Raw genomic sequence first — 13,201 nt, 5'->3', positions numbered from 1 at the left:
TCAGGGCCTGGCATGTTCAAACCTGCTGCTGGGGCTTCGTGTCAGGCTGCTGAGCTCTCTTGGCTGTGCTGGTGTTTGTCAGCTCGAAGCAGAGTGTTTTGTGGAAGGGTTTGCTTCATCTTGGTTTAACTAGAAGAAGCTGCTTAATACCTTTAAATTACAGCAGCGTTTCAATATCCCATTAAAGTCATTCCAGAAACAAATCTAAATTCCTGGCATAGCTTCCGCAAACTTCTCCCCAGTCAGTGGGAAGGCTAAGAGACGTCTTTCTTTTGTTTCTGGAGGAAAAGGGGGGGGAACCCCCACAGCTCTGTCTCTCAACTTCGTGGGGTTGTTTTCTCCCTTTTTTTGGGGAGCCACTGACTTGTGTGTTTGGGCTGGGAGAGATCCTCGGGTGCTGTTCGGCTGCAGCCAAACAGTGCGATTCAGAGGTGGGTGACCAAGATGTTTGTGTCCCCCTATGCTTGCACATCCCCCCCAGCTTCCCCCCCCCCCCCTCCCCTCCCCCTTTATTCCTGGGGCTGTGAGTAATTTGAGGGCTGGGATCAGCCTTTCACAATGTCGCCTTCCCCTTGGTCTTTGCAGCTGGGGCTGCGTTGCTTTGCTGCTCCATCCAGGCTGGAAGAAGCTGGGGTCGGTGTGATGGAGGGGCTGCGCAGCTCACTTCTCATGGGGTGCCTCAAATACACTGCTTCACTGAAGTGGGTCTGGAGGGGGGACTGGGGATGCTGGAGCCTCCCTCCCCCCATTCTGCCAGGAGGCACATAAGGGGCTTTGCTTGTGGGTCATGGAGTATTTTTGGCTTTTTTTTTTTTTCTTCTTGCTCTTTTTTAGAAATTAAGAACTCAACAGCAGCTGTTTCTCTGCTTTTGGGTTTGCTTTGTGTTCTTTTTTGCAATGAATGCTTTGCAGATTTGGCTTATCAGGCTTGTCAGCCTGCTCCAAGCCCTCCGCTCTCCTCCCCGTCCCTATTTACCCAGGGCACTGGCTGACGCAGGGCCCTTTCCTGTGTTTGTCGCCACCCACCCCAAGGTCCTCCGGTGATAACTTTTCTTTTAAGATTAGGGATTTGGGTCTTTTCAAAAGAGTCTTTAACCTACAGTCCTCTGAAATGTGTCACTTCATAGAAAAAAAAATAACTCTAAATATACAGTTTCACATTGACACAAAAGTGATTTTTCTAGTTTGTAATTACCCCAATAATTGATCCAAAGGTTAAAAGGTACTATTCGGGGGCCTGATCCCAGTAGAAAGGAATGAGCTTGAAACAGGGACTCAGACGGTACAAAATACTGAGAATTGGCTGGTTTTAGCTGGCTTTAATGATCTTGATTCTGCTGATTTCAGTGGAGTCGTGTAGCTCTGCTGCTGCCGAGCATCTGCTCCCAAACTTACAGCTGCTGGTGGATGGCTCAGGCACTTGTGTTTCAAAACAGTGTTTGCATCTGAATAACCCAGAAGTTACTCAAACCCCTTTCAGCCTGTAAAGCAAGGTCTTAAAGCAGGGTTTTATTTAATCTGTCTAAATTAGACCTGGATTTACAAGAAATCCTTGAACTTTGGTGTGTTTGTTAGCTCTCCGAGAAGTCCTTAACATGAGAATGAAAGCAATTTTGTTGGAAAGGCGGTAGGGTTTGGGCTGGAAGAAATAGGCTGCTGTGATTTTTTAAAGGTAGGGGGTTCACATTTTGAAGCACAAGAAAAAGAAATGCGAGGGAAGACAGACAGGTACTTCTCTGCCCTGTGATAGCGATGAAACATTAATTCATCCCCCTGGAATTTCTTGTTTGTGTGCTCCCATAATCTCATTTCTTTGGTGTCTGTATGAAGCTTGAGTTAGTTGAATGCCAGAAGCCAAATACTCTTTGACTAATATCTTTTTATTAGATTTTGTGTGTGCATGCGTGCCCACATGGTACGTGTGAGAGAGAGATCACCCTTTAAAACCCACTTTATACCCTTGGAGGCTGTGACAGGCACTCTGCAAGGATCTTCCCAGCAGCACGTTTCTATCTCTAACCCCCAGTGCAGGAGGTTTAAGAGATATATTTGGCTTTTGGTGGGATTTACAGGTGTCGTGTTGGAAGGGAGGGTGGTTTCAGGGAAAAGCTGACGTTGGTGCTTGTGTTGGAAGACTTCACATTGCCACATCTCTGCCTGGTAGCTCTGGACTTGTTACAGCTCCTGAAAGTGGGGAGCAAAGAGTGTGTCCCCCCAAGATGTCCCAGAGCTTGTGGGCTGGTGGAGCTGGGAACTGGCACGGGGATGTTTCTGAGAGCGAGCTCCCTCGGCCACGTCCTCCCGGGTTTCAAAGGCAGTCTGGATTTGATCAAACCCCAACCTTTTCCCCCAGCACCTTGCAGAGGGGAGGATGCCAAAGAGTCCCTCTGTGCCTGCGGCGTGGGCGTGCAGTACACGGGTGGACGACAGGGAAGGAGGCAGCAGGACGACTCCTCGCAGGTCCCTGGGCTCTGCCCTGTGCCATGTGGGCACGGGTACCTGTGCTTATGCCCACAGCAAACACTTCACCTGCGGCCAGCCTAGCAGAGTGCAGAGCTCCAGCTCAGCTGGGGACTTCCCAGGTCCTCCTGTGCTGTTCTGCTCTGCTCGGGGAGCGGACAAGAGCGAAGGCTCACTGCCACCTCTAGGCAAGCACCAGCATAGGCACTTGCTCTAAACTAGAGCACAGACAGACAATCCTGGGATTTGTCCCAAATCACTGCAGTCTCTGTGCCAGACCCCCCTATCAGCTGGTGTGTGTGCAGTTGCATAGGCTCCTTAAGCTTTAGTATAAATATATTTAGCCGTTTCTTTATTCCCTGGGCAGTAATCCCTCGAACGCATTTTGAGTTGCATAGAAATAGCAGCCGAGTAACTCCAGAGCTGTGGCTGCCAGGGATATTGCGTGTGTGATCTGTGCCGAGGCCACGGTTTCCGAAGGATCTTGGAGAGCCAAGCATCCCGAGCGGCACGCTCCTGCTGGTGGGCTGCGAGCCCTGGCAGCAGGGCTGGCCGCTGGCCACCCACCCCTCGAGAGGAACCCATCGCTAGCTCCTTGGCACCCACCTGACCTCCCCACCGGAGCCCACCACCGCCGCTGGCTCCTGAGAGAGAGGTGGGTGAGGGTAGATGGCAGCCAGAGAGGGGAAGGAGCCCAGGTTTGGGGAGGGGGAGGGAAAGGAAACTTGGGTGAGCATTAGCTGCTGTGTTTATATTTGGCTTCTCTAACCACTGGCAGCATATGGCCAGAAGCAAGCAGCGCTGAGCTGATTTCAGAGGAGAGGGGGAACCGGGGAGCAGCTGTGCAAGGGACAGGGAGGAGGGTATTCCCTCTCCCGAGCAGTTTTGGGGGATAACTTGCTCGGTAGCACCACTTGCATTTGCTCCCAGGTATGAGAAGGGGGGAAGCAACTTCCATGGACAAGGCTGGGCATGGGGGGGGGGGGCTTCTCCAGAGCTGGGTTCTCTTCTCCAGGGCTCTAGGCTGCCAAGTAGGATGAGGCGGGATTACAGCAACATGCTCCCTGTGGAGAAATCCTGTCCACCAGTGCTCTTTGCTGGAGGAAGGAAGGTACAAACCTTTGCTGTCACACCAAGAGCTGTGTGGGAACGGGCTCACTGGGTGCGGATGGGCTGCAGAGGGTCTCGCTCCGCCTCCTCCATTTACAGAACATCTGTCCCATTAGTTGTTTATGAACCTCCAAGCCTTCCTCTCTGGGCTGACTCATGGCTACAGCCTGGAGAGAAAGGCTACCTGGGGCTCCTTCCTGGCTCAGGGGGATGCACAGGACACGTGCAGGCCAGCAGCTCCCTTCTCATACCAGCACTTTGCTCCTGGCTTGCCCAGATGTACAGGCTTCAGCAAAGCTCCAGATGATACAGAAGTGAGCGTTGTCCCGTTAAGTTTTCTGCAGTTGAAGGAAGTGCTGCCATGCCCTGGGGAGGATGAAGCTCACAGATGAGCACAGCTCATCTGGTTCCCTTGGGACTTGTGGGGAGGGCTGGGGTCCTGCCAAGGGGGAAGCTGCAGGGTGGTGGGGGTGGGTGTGCTGCATTGCCAAAGATGTGCCCTGGAGAACGTGGGGAGCCCTGCTTACCTGGATCCAAGCACCCTGGCAGTCGAGGCTTTGCTTCCCCAGCGTGGTTTTGCCTCACTGGAAGAAGGGCAGAAGAGCAGTGGGGTGCTGGTCGCCTGTCAGGGTGGCTTTGGTAGTGCAGAGTGCCTTTGAACACCACATGAGTGCCATTGCACCCATCAGCCTTCCGTGAGCCAGACCTCCAGCCGTGCTATGCTCATCCCTGCCTGCCTGCACCCCCATCCAAGGGGACCGGTCCAGTTTCTCTGAAGATTTCTCTGATAATCACTAGCACACACCACCCTGCAGCACTAAGGTTGTGCTCAGAGATGTGAGCCCTGAAGGGAGAAGGTTTCAGGCTCTCCTTAGCCTGGGCTAAAGCTGGCAATTTTCAGCCTGTGATGGATCACAAAGCCCTTCTTTGCCGGTGTGCACCTACTCATCACTCCACGGGGCAGGTTTCCCTGCCCAGTGGATCAGAGCAGATGCTGTTGGGTAGCTTACGATCAGATCAGTCCTGCTGCATCTAAATAGGCATAATTATGTTTTAATTAGCCCCAGACAGAGCATTACAGCTTGATGTATGGGTAGTGTGAGGAGAGGGGAGAATGGGGAAAGCAGCTCCAGCCCCAATTCTGCTGCTGCATTTGCCTGTCTTCTCCTCTTTGCCACCTCTGTAGAACTCCCTGAGTGCTGGGGAGGAACAGGGCTGCTCCGTTTCTTCTTCCCTGTAGGAAGTTTTGTAATTGAATCACCTGCTGTGGTGCACGCTATTTGCCTGCCTCTGGAGTGGCGGTGGGGCAGGCAGGCTGGGGATGCTCAGGGTGGCTGGCTCCTGGAGCTGCCGGGCATCCATGAGCTGTGCATCTCCACCAGGCTGAAGCCACCTCTCCATGCTCCGGTGGGAGCTGCCCCCTTGGCTTGGGAGGTGGCTGCAAGCAGGTGAACCTCACACTCCTGCCCGAGAGCCCGCTTGGGTTTATATAATATTATATATCTATAATTGTGTGTTTGTTGTTGCCATGGGAATGAGCACAATTGCAAAGCCCGGAGACTGATGTCAAGCCTCGGTCTGCACCGGCCTTATCGGGGGCAGGTGAAGAGTCAGAAGGGGAAACGGGGTGAGGAGGAGTCCCTTCACTCTCTCCCCGGTGTGCAGCCCAGGCTCGGCTCTGGCACTGGAGGTACAGACAGCTGGGAGAGGGGCAGCACTGCCTGGCTTAGGGCTGGGGGCTCCGGGGGAGCCTGGCGGGGCTGGTGCCCCCCGCTCTGGACACAGGGAAGGCAGGGGCAGCCCTCCAGGAGGGGGCTGCCTGCTGTCAGGGGAAGAGGGGGCTTATCTGCAGCCCTGGAAACACAACCCAGCCGGGGACAGAAAGGCGGGGGGTGGCGGTGGTGGGGGGGTAGGGGTGGTTTACGGCTTTGCAGAGCCGCGGAGGGATTGCAGGGGGAGCGGGGCTGGGGGGGGGGGGACGGGGGGGGACGGACGGACTGGGGCGGGCAGAGCCCCCCTCCCTCGGGGCAGGCTGAGGCGGGCCCGCCGGCTGCGCAGCGGAGCTTCCCGGCAACAAGTGGGGGCCGAAGTAGGGGCGGGGGGGGTGTCTGTCGGCTCTTTAATTGGTGGGGGGGCGATGCTCCCGGGCAAGGGGAGGGAGGGGGAAGGAAAGCCACGCTGGAAATGAGGTTATATAAAAGATGTATGATTTGGAGAGCAGAGTGTCTCCTAATGAGGGCTGCACCGGCTCGCTCCACACCCATAAAAACCCTGGTTGAACGTCAAAGCGGATTCGTTTCGGTGATGCTGGGATAAAGGGGCGCAGCGAGGGCTGGCTCCCTCCCTGCAGCCGGGCTCCGTCCCTCCGCCGGGCGAGATGCGCCTGGCGGCGCCGGGGCCAGGGACGGGAACGGCTCCTCTCCGCCGCACGGTAGGTAGGGCGGTGGGCGGGCTGCCCCCAGCCCCGCACCGGGCTCCGCTTCTCCGGGAAACTTTGCGGCGGGGCAGGGGGTGAGGGACCGGCCGCGCAGCCCCGCGGGACCGTGCGCTCCTTCGGGCGCCCGTCGGAAGCGCTCCCCGCCGCCGCCTCGGGCACCGGGGCTGCCCCGCTCCGCCGTGACCCGGGACGGGGAGGGGGACGGTCCCAGCCCCCGGCCCCGCCGGTGCCCCCGGAGGCAGAAGCCCGGGGCTGGGCGGAGGCGCCCGAGCCGCCCCCGGGCCCCCGCGGCGGGGAGGGCACGCGTGGGATCCGGGCGGCTAAAGCCGCTTTGCTGGCCCGGGGAGCGAGGCCGTGGGTGGCAGCGCCCAGACGTGGCTCCCAGCCGCCCCCCCTCCTCCAACCCTTGGGCCGCTGCTGTCGGTGCCCTCCGCACCCCCGGCTCCGCTGCAAACTTCCTCCACCGCCTCCGTGCCCGGGTCCCCCCCGCGTCCCCCGGGCTGCGGGGGCTGAGCCAGCTGCGGGGACGGAGCGAAGCTGGCTCTTATCTCCCTTCCTCCGTAACTCTTCGCAGCAAGTTTGGATGGGGAGGCGCTTTAGTGGGGGGGACACGTAGGAGGGGCAGGGGGAGAGGGAAGCTTGCCCCGAGGAGGGCAGGCAGGGGCAGGTGGGCAGTGTGCGCGGGGAGGGCAGGGGGCAGCGCGCCCGGGACAGCCGGCAGTTTGCGCGGGGAGGGAAGGGAGAGGAGCCGGGGGGGAACAGCGTGCCTATGAGGGAGGGGGAGCGGGGGTTTTTCCACCACGGGGAGGGGGATGGCAGAGACAGTTTCTGGGGAGGGCGAGTGTGCATTTCCCTGGGGGGCGGAGGCGGGGGGGTGGGCAGTTTCCCGGGATGAGGATGGTGTCCCGGGGGTAGGGGCAGTTCCCCGGGATGAGGACAGTTCCCGGGGGGAGCGGGGGGGTGGGCAGGGCTGCCCCCACCCGCGGTGGGCAGTGCCGGAGCTGTCCCGGGTGCTGAACGCCGCGGGCGCCACCGCCCCCCCCCCCCCCCCCGCCCTCCCCGCGGCAGCCTGGGCACCGGCGGGGAGGGCTGGGGGCTGCAGGAGATGCTGTCACCCGCCTGGTGCTTGGGGAGGGGTGTTGTGAACACACACCGGATCCTGCCCCTGCTGTTCCCCACCATCCCATGGGGTCGGGATGCCCCCGCTGTCGCCGGGGGGTCCCTGCCATTCCGGGGGCTCTGGGGTGGGGTAGAGACAGCCCGATGCGGCTTCAGCCCCGAGTGAGGTCCCCTGTGATGTCCCGCTCACGGCTGGCTCCTGTCCTTCAGGGAGAGCTGAGGGTCAGTGCGGACCTTGCCCCTTCCCTCTCCCCACCCGTACCCCGAGGACCTCGACAGTCCCTTTGGATGCTCTCGAAACGCAGAAGGGAGTTGTTGCAGGGATCAAAGGAGATGAACCCTACTTGCCCTGCCTGTGGTCTCGCTTTCGGCTTGGCTTGCAGGAGATAGTAGAAAGCTTTTGTTTTGTGCTGGCAAAGCAGAAGAAAAAGAGAGCTCTGTACATGCACATCTGGTGTATCTGGTGCTGGGGTGGGTGTGCATCACCTCATCCAGCTCCAGTCCCGCAGAGCCTTCCCCTGCCTCGGCTCTGCGCTCCCTGAGCACGCTGACTCCACAGCCCAGGTGCAGACATTTTCTTCCAACGCTGTCAAGTTATGACTGTCAGGAGGAAATTCTGGCAGGCAACTTGACAATTATCTGCTGAGTCCCCGAGGAGCTGATCCGCCTCTCACTGAAATGGAGGGGAAGTGTCTCCTTCCTTCCCGTGGAGCACAGGCTGTCTGGAGTGGGAGACGTGGGAGTTAGCAGGGGGCAGTTGCAGTGGCTGGGGGCTCAACTGCTTTAAATACCAGCTCGTCATCGTCTTCTACATCCCCAAATACTGATGGCTTAGGCAGACGACAGAGCGGGATCTACAGGGATGATCACACAAAAGCTGCGGGGAGGCTTCTGGGGCAGGGGGGCTGTTCAAAATACCACTCTCCCGGAGACTGCTACCTGCACACCTTGGTCGGCTCTGCCTTTTCTGTTAAAGGTCTCAGGTAGGGAAGTCTTATTTTAGAGAATTAGGGTTTGCATCAGATATTTCTTCCTCCCTCTGTTTTCTTCTAGCTTATATTACTCAGAATATTTTCTTAAAGATGCTACAAACTCAGTCATATACTCTCCAGTTTTAAAATGTGCATATGTTTGCAAACAAACTCCCAGTAGAGAGTCTCTTCTTACGCAGACGTGGATTTTGAGGGGATATTTCTCTAATCAGATACCTGCACTGGGAGAAGAATTACACTCCCTTGTGAGCTAAGGAGAGTGACAAGTAGTCCTTGTGCCCTTTGAATTCTGTTTGTTCCCTCTGTCAGTGCGGCAATCGTAAGGGAGTACTGGAGAGGCCATCTTAGGCAGAGGGGTTTGGGCTGAATCCTTACTTGCAATGAATGTTGTGTGTCTGCTGATGGGGATGGGTTGGTCCTCCCTGACCCTCAGGGACATTTTGGCCATGTCAGATTATTATTTCCTCCACCCTGCTTTGCTCGTGTATTTTGTGTTTTCCATTTCAGTAGCGTATCTGTACAAAGGCTTAGGAAATCTGCCAGATTGCCTAAATCAGTGCCTGAAAACAACTATATATAGTAACCGATAAGTCACATGAGCTCGGCTCGCATAGATTAGCATTTACCTTTCCTGAGTAATGAGAATATTGTTTGATACTTGTTGATATCATCAAATTTTACTAAAGAAATACAATCCCAATAGCAAGGGACTGGTTTTGAGTGGAGGTTCCAAAGCTAAAATGCCTTTGCTCTGCTCACGCTGTTCTGATTGTATCTGTGCATTAAATCAAATCTATATATGCGATCTGATCTCTTGTACATAGCCAAAAATAAACATATTGTGTCCCGAAGAGGGAATGCTCTGTAAGCCACTGTCTGGCTGAAGCTGGATGAAAGTGTGTTTACTTCCATCCGCTTGTTCCAAATTAACTCTGTGATGGGCTGTGTGTGAGGACGGACCCAGCGCGCCCCGGATTGCCACCCCACACGGCAGCTGTAAAGTGAGTGAAGTACTGATATGATGCCAAGCGAGTGCTCAGGCTCGGGCTGTGAGCACAAGAAGCATGCAGTCTGGAACGCCCATATGTTATCAGTATGTTCGCTCTATATGCAGAGTATGGAAACCTGCAAGTACTGTGCGTGTATATACAAAACCGAAGGTATTTATGCTAAGGCAACCCTTTCCATAGCCTCTCTTTCACATGACAATTCAGAAATGCTTAACAAGATCTTGCGATGCCCATCTAGGGTAGGCTTGTCTTAATCCCATTTTGCAGAGTCTCTGGCTTATGTTTTCAGACATGCTGAAAACGTGCGGCGCTTCCTTGCCTTGAAAGTCATGAAAGCTCAGTCTTTTCAGAGCAGGACCCATCCTTCATCTCCAACCACCACCGAAATGAGCTTGTCCTTGGAAATATCAGTGACATGTCTCAGCCAAGGGCTCCAGTCCCACTGCAGTGCAGTGGGACCGTGGCCCCGGTGTGACAGCCTGCCCCACTGCTGCCTCGCCCCATGATGCCAGTATTGAGGAGGAGGGTCTTGGGAAACCAAAATCCTCTTCTCTGGCATGGGGAAATATTTTCAAAATAGGGGCTGGGGCTGCTTCAGCCAAAGGCAGCATCACCAGCGTGGGACTCTCCCATGGGGAAAGGGGAAAAGCCCCAGGAACTGATGAGCATCAGACCCCATTTCCATTCCTCTCTTTCATGGACTCATGGCTTTATTTCCATGGTGCCCCATGCCCAGCCCCATCTTCAGGGATGTTGGCAGAGTGAGGTTGATGTGGCTGATGCTGCTTCTAAGGAACAGCCTCGCTTTTGCAGGCAGCACCTTTAGCGAAAATTAGGAAGCAGAAAATTCCACATCTCCCCACTCCAGTCCTGCCCAAATTAGAGCTGGAGCCCTCCGAAGGACGAGGAACAGGTCCCAGGAGGCCCCTAGAGAACTTTGCCGCCACCGTTGATACTATGGCAACAAGTGCTAATGCGAAACCCTAAGAAAAGCACGGACAGAAACTCAGGGGAACAAATTATCTTTGCTTTTTGCCTTGCGCAGTCACTGAGGATGCTGGTGCAAAGAGAGCAAGAGCTCTGCTTTGACTCCAGGTACCAGATTCATTGGTGGGGAATCGTAGCTCTAGCCCTCCTGCGCCTTTTGATGTTGAAGAGAGATGGTAGCGGTGCTTGGGGGACAGAGAAAATCTCTCAGCCCTTTCAGCGGCGGGCTTTCATGGGGACCTGGCAGGAGGCTTGTGTCTCCAAATTGAGGAACCCAGGCTTGTGCGAGGAGCCTGATGTTTTTCTGAGGTTTTTAAATAGTGATATGAGTCACTCTTTATGAAAGTCAGTGACAATAAGGTTTATTGCTATTTAGTGTCCTAATTGGGCTACTTCTCCCACTAGCTTGTTAGAGTAGGAAAATTAAACACCATGCGAGAAGAATTTTGGGGAGTCAGCAGCAAAGGAGGGGATGAGAACGTGAGATGCTGAAACGAGCTGGGTGTTTAATTCCTGGACCGACTCTGAGCCAAGAGCTCTGTCGCTGACTTTATTGATGCCGGCTGGTAGCTCTGGAGCTATTACAGCTCCAGCCAACATGCTGCGATTTTTAAATTCCCTTTTTCTTTCTTTCTAAATGGAGCCACGATCCCCTTCTCGTGCTGTGATTGGATTTCGGGGCCATCCATCAAGTGGCATTTTCTCATTTATTTCCTATCTACCTATTTTGTCATCCAGGACAAAGTGGTGTTGTGTTAACACGGGTCCCATTTGTCAAACTGGAGTCGCTGGTGTAATTCCAATTCTCTCAGCAAATTGATGGTGGTGAAATTTATGTTTTACAGATGGGCCAAGCCCTAATAAGAACATCAGTTTTAGATGGGGTTAGAGGCAGAATTGACGGTTTTATCTAAACTCTGTTTCAGCCTCACATCACAGGCGCCAAGCAAATATTGTACGAAACAGTAGAAGAGAGATGGTGGGCGCATTACTGAATATGCTAAGCCTTGAACTCCAAATTAAAAGAAACCCCTGTTTCTTTCATCTAAAACAAAAGGGAATTTTGTCAACACAGTTGTCTTGGCAACATTAAAATGTATTGCCTGCGGTCTGCTTGGAGAGGTGAGTTTCGTATCAGATGGGGCAAATGGGAGAGGGATAAAGGACTTCATTAAATTACAGCAAAGTTTTGGTGTGGTCCTGCCTCCTCTAGCATTGCTGCTCCATGAGTGTGTGGGGAACTGGCCTGAACAGAGTAGAAAATTTCAGTTGGAAGGGACCTACAATCATCACCTAGTCCATCCACCTAGAAGGTGTGCTGGTGGCTGCTTGCACCGGCAGGACCAGGCTTTTGTCGGCTGTTTTATTCCCTGGAGAGGAACAGGGGGGTGAACACAAAACCAAGTGCCAGGAGCTGGATCAATATGCAGGTCGTGGGGCTTTGGGGCAGCTTCAGCCTGATGACATGGTCATGAGCAAAAAGATATAATTTTGCTTTCCAGAAAACAGCCCCTTGCTTAAAGGCAAATGAACCCTCTCAGGGAATGGACATAGATTTATTTATATCAGAAAGCAAGCATTTATTTTATTAACTGTTCTTTTACCAGTGAGATAGGCATGTTTTCAGTGCACTCATGCCCTACTGATGTGGGGGAGGCAAGGGGGCGTCTCCAGGGCTGAGAAGTTGGCACTTCATCCCTTCGGCAGCATCCTTCCTGGCCTTGCTGGTTTCTGTGGCTGCATGCGGTCCAGCAGCTCTGCAGCATCACTGGCCAGTGGGCACTGGCACCAGGGTGTTGTACAGATGGCAAAGTGCCTCTTATTTAATTCACTCCTATGTGTAAATCAGGTTTATTGGGAGTGAAGAAAATGTTGTGGCCCAAGTGAAATAGCCACTTCCCAGCCCCATGTGCTGGGGATGAGAAAGGAGGAGTGGAACACATTGTTTGGCTGTGAAGGAAAAAGGGCTCATTCCTTCCTGGGTGGATTTTGGCAAGGTTGGTGGGAGGTGGATAATTACAGATAGCTGGGGCAACATTGTCTGTATATTCTCAGGATTGAAAGGCCATGTATATAGATACTCCACGGTGTCGGTCTGAGCCGAATGGGAGTTGAGCACAGAACTGCTGGCACGCGTGAGCTGGCTGCCAGTGAATCACTTTAATGCTCCATTTTCAGATGCACAAACGCGCAGGTTTACAGTAACTGTGCATATGTTGCATCCCATTGCTCCTCATCAGATTCACTGACGCTCCATGGGTCATAAAAATTAAATGGGCATAAATCCATCAGCCCTGGGGTTCTTCATTGGACGCTATAAATCCCATGAAAACTAATTAAATAGGACAATGGTGTCCATTTAAAGCTGGCACGTAGAAAGGTAAGCCATTACTGCAGCCAAGACAGGACTCAAAATTGATTTGCGAGGGCAAGGACAACCCAAGTGCCGGCACCAAAGGGCTGGTGTTGGGTGCCTCCTAGCTCGCCGTAGCCTGCGGCTTCTGGTGGGGAGAGTTAGGAGATTGTGTTAAGCTCCTAAGATTGATTTCTTCTCCGCTTTGCTTTCTAAATCAAATCATCCAATTAACATATGCGCTGGAGTTTGTTGCTTGAAATGTTATGTGGCAACTCTAAAAGCTTTTCGTTATTGCTTTTCGTAGGACTCGTTTGTTAAGCGAATGCCCTTCGTCGCTGCCGTAGGGAAGCCCGTTCTGCTGCTCTTCCCTAGGCTGATTAAAGCCTCCAAAATAAGCAACTTCAGTGTGGATCGGTGTGGAGATCAGAGTTAACGCTTTTCGTAACGCTTGTCTGGGGTGCTGGAAGTTTGCAGCTCTGCAGGGTTTGTTGCTCTTCGGTAATTTGAGTTGGTGTCATGCTTTGGAAAGGGGAGGGAAACTGAGGCAGGGAGAGGACAGCACCGTCCGTGAATGTTTATTCAAGCAGGGTGGCTCGGCAGGGAGCTAAGCCCAGCTTTGCCATCTCCCAGCTGTCTTTCAGGGGTAAAATAAGTGTTTCCACCTGGGTGGCACTCACCCCATTGAAACCCTGCTCACCGTGCTGCTCTCACTGGTTTTAAGGAGTTAGAC

General features: G+C 54.0%; 1 protein-coding gene across 1 annotated transcript in view; it reads left to right on the top strand.

Annotated features, from left to right (window-relative positions):
- Positions 1-343: 343 nt before the first annotated feature.
- The window catches only part of NOS1 (nitric oxide synthase 1), a 66,005-nt gene continuing 53,147 nt past the window's right edge, over positions 344-13,201 (top strand). The window contains exon 1 of the mRNA XM_013295770.3: positions 344-431. The gene's annotated coding sequence lies outside the window, so the exon portion shown is untranslated. The remainder of the gene's footprint in view (positions 432-13,201) is intronic.

Source organism: Falco peregrinus, chromosome 2 (assembly GCF_023634155.1).
Source record: "Falco peregrinus isolate bFalPer1 chromosome 2, bFalPer1.pri, whole genome shotgun sequence".
NCBI classification, from domain to species: domain Eukaryota; kingdom Metazoa; phylum Chordata; class Aves; order Falconiformes; family Falconidae; genus Falco; species Falco peregrinus.
Note: the sequence above shows the minus strand (reverse complement) of the source record. Positions and strands in the feature narration are given on the sequence as shown.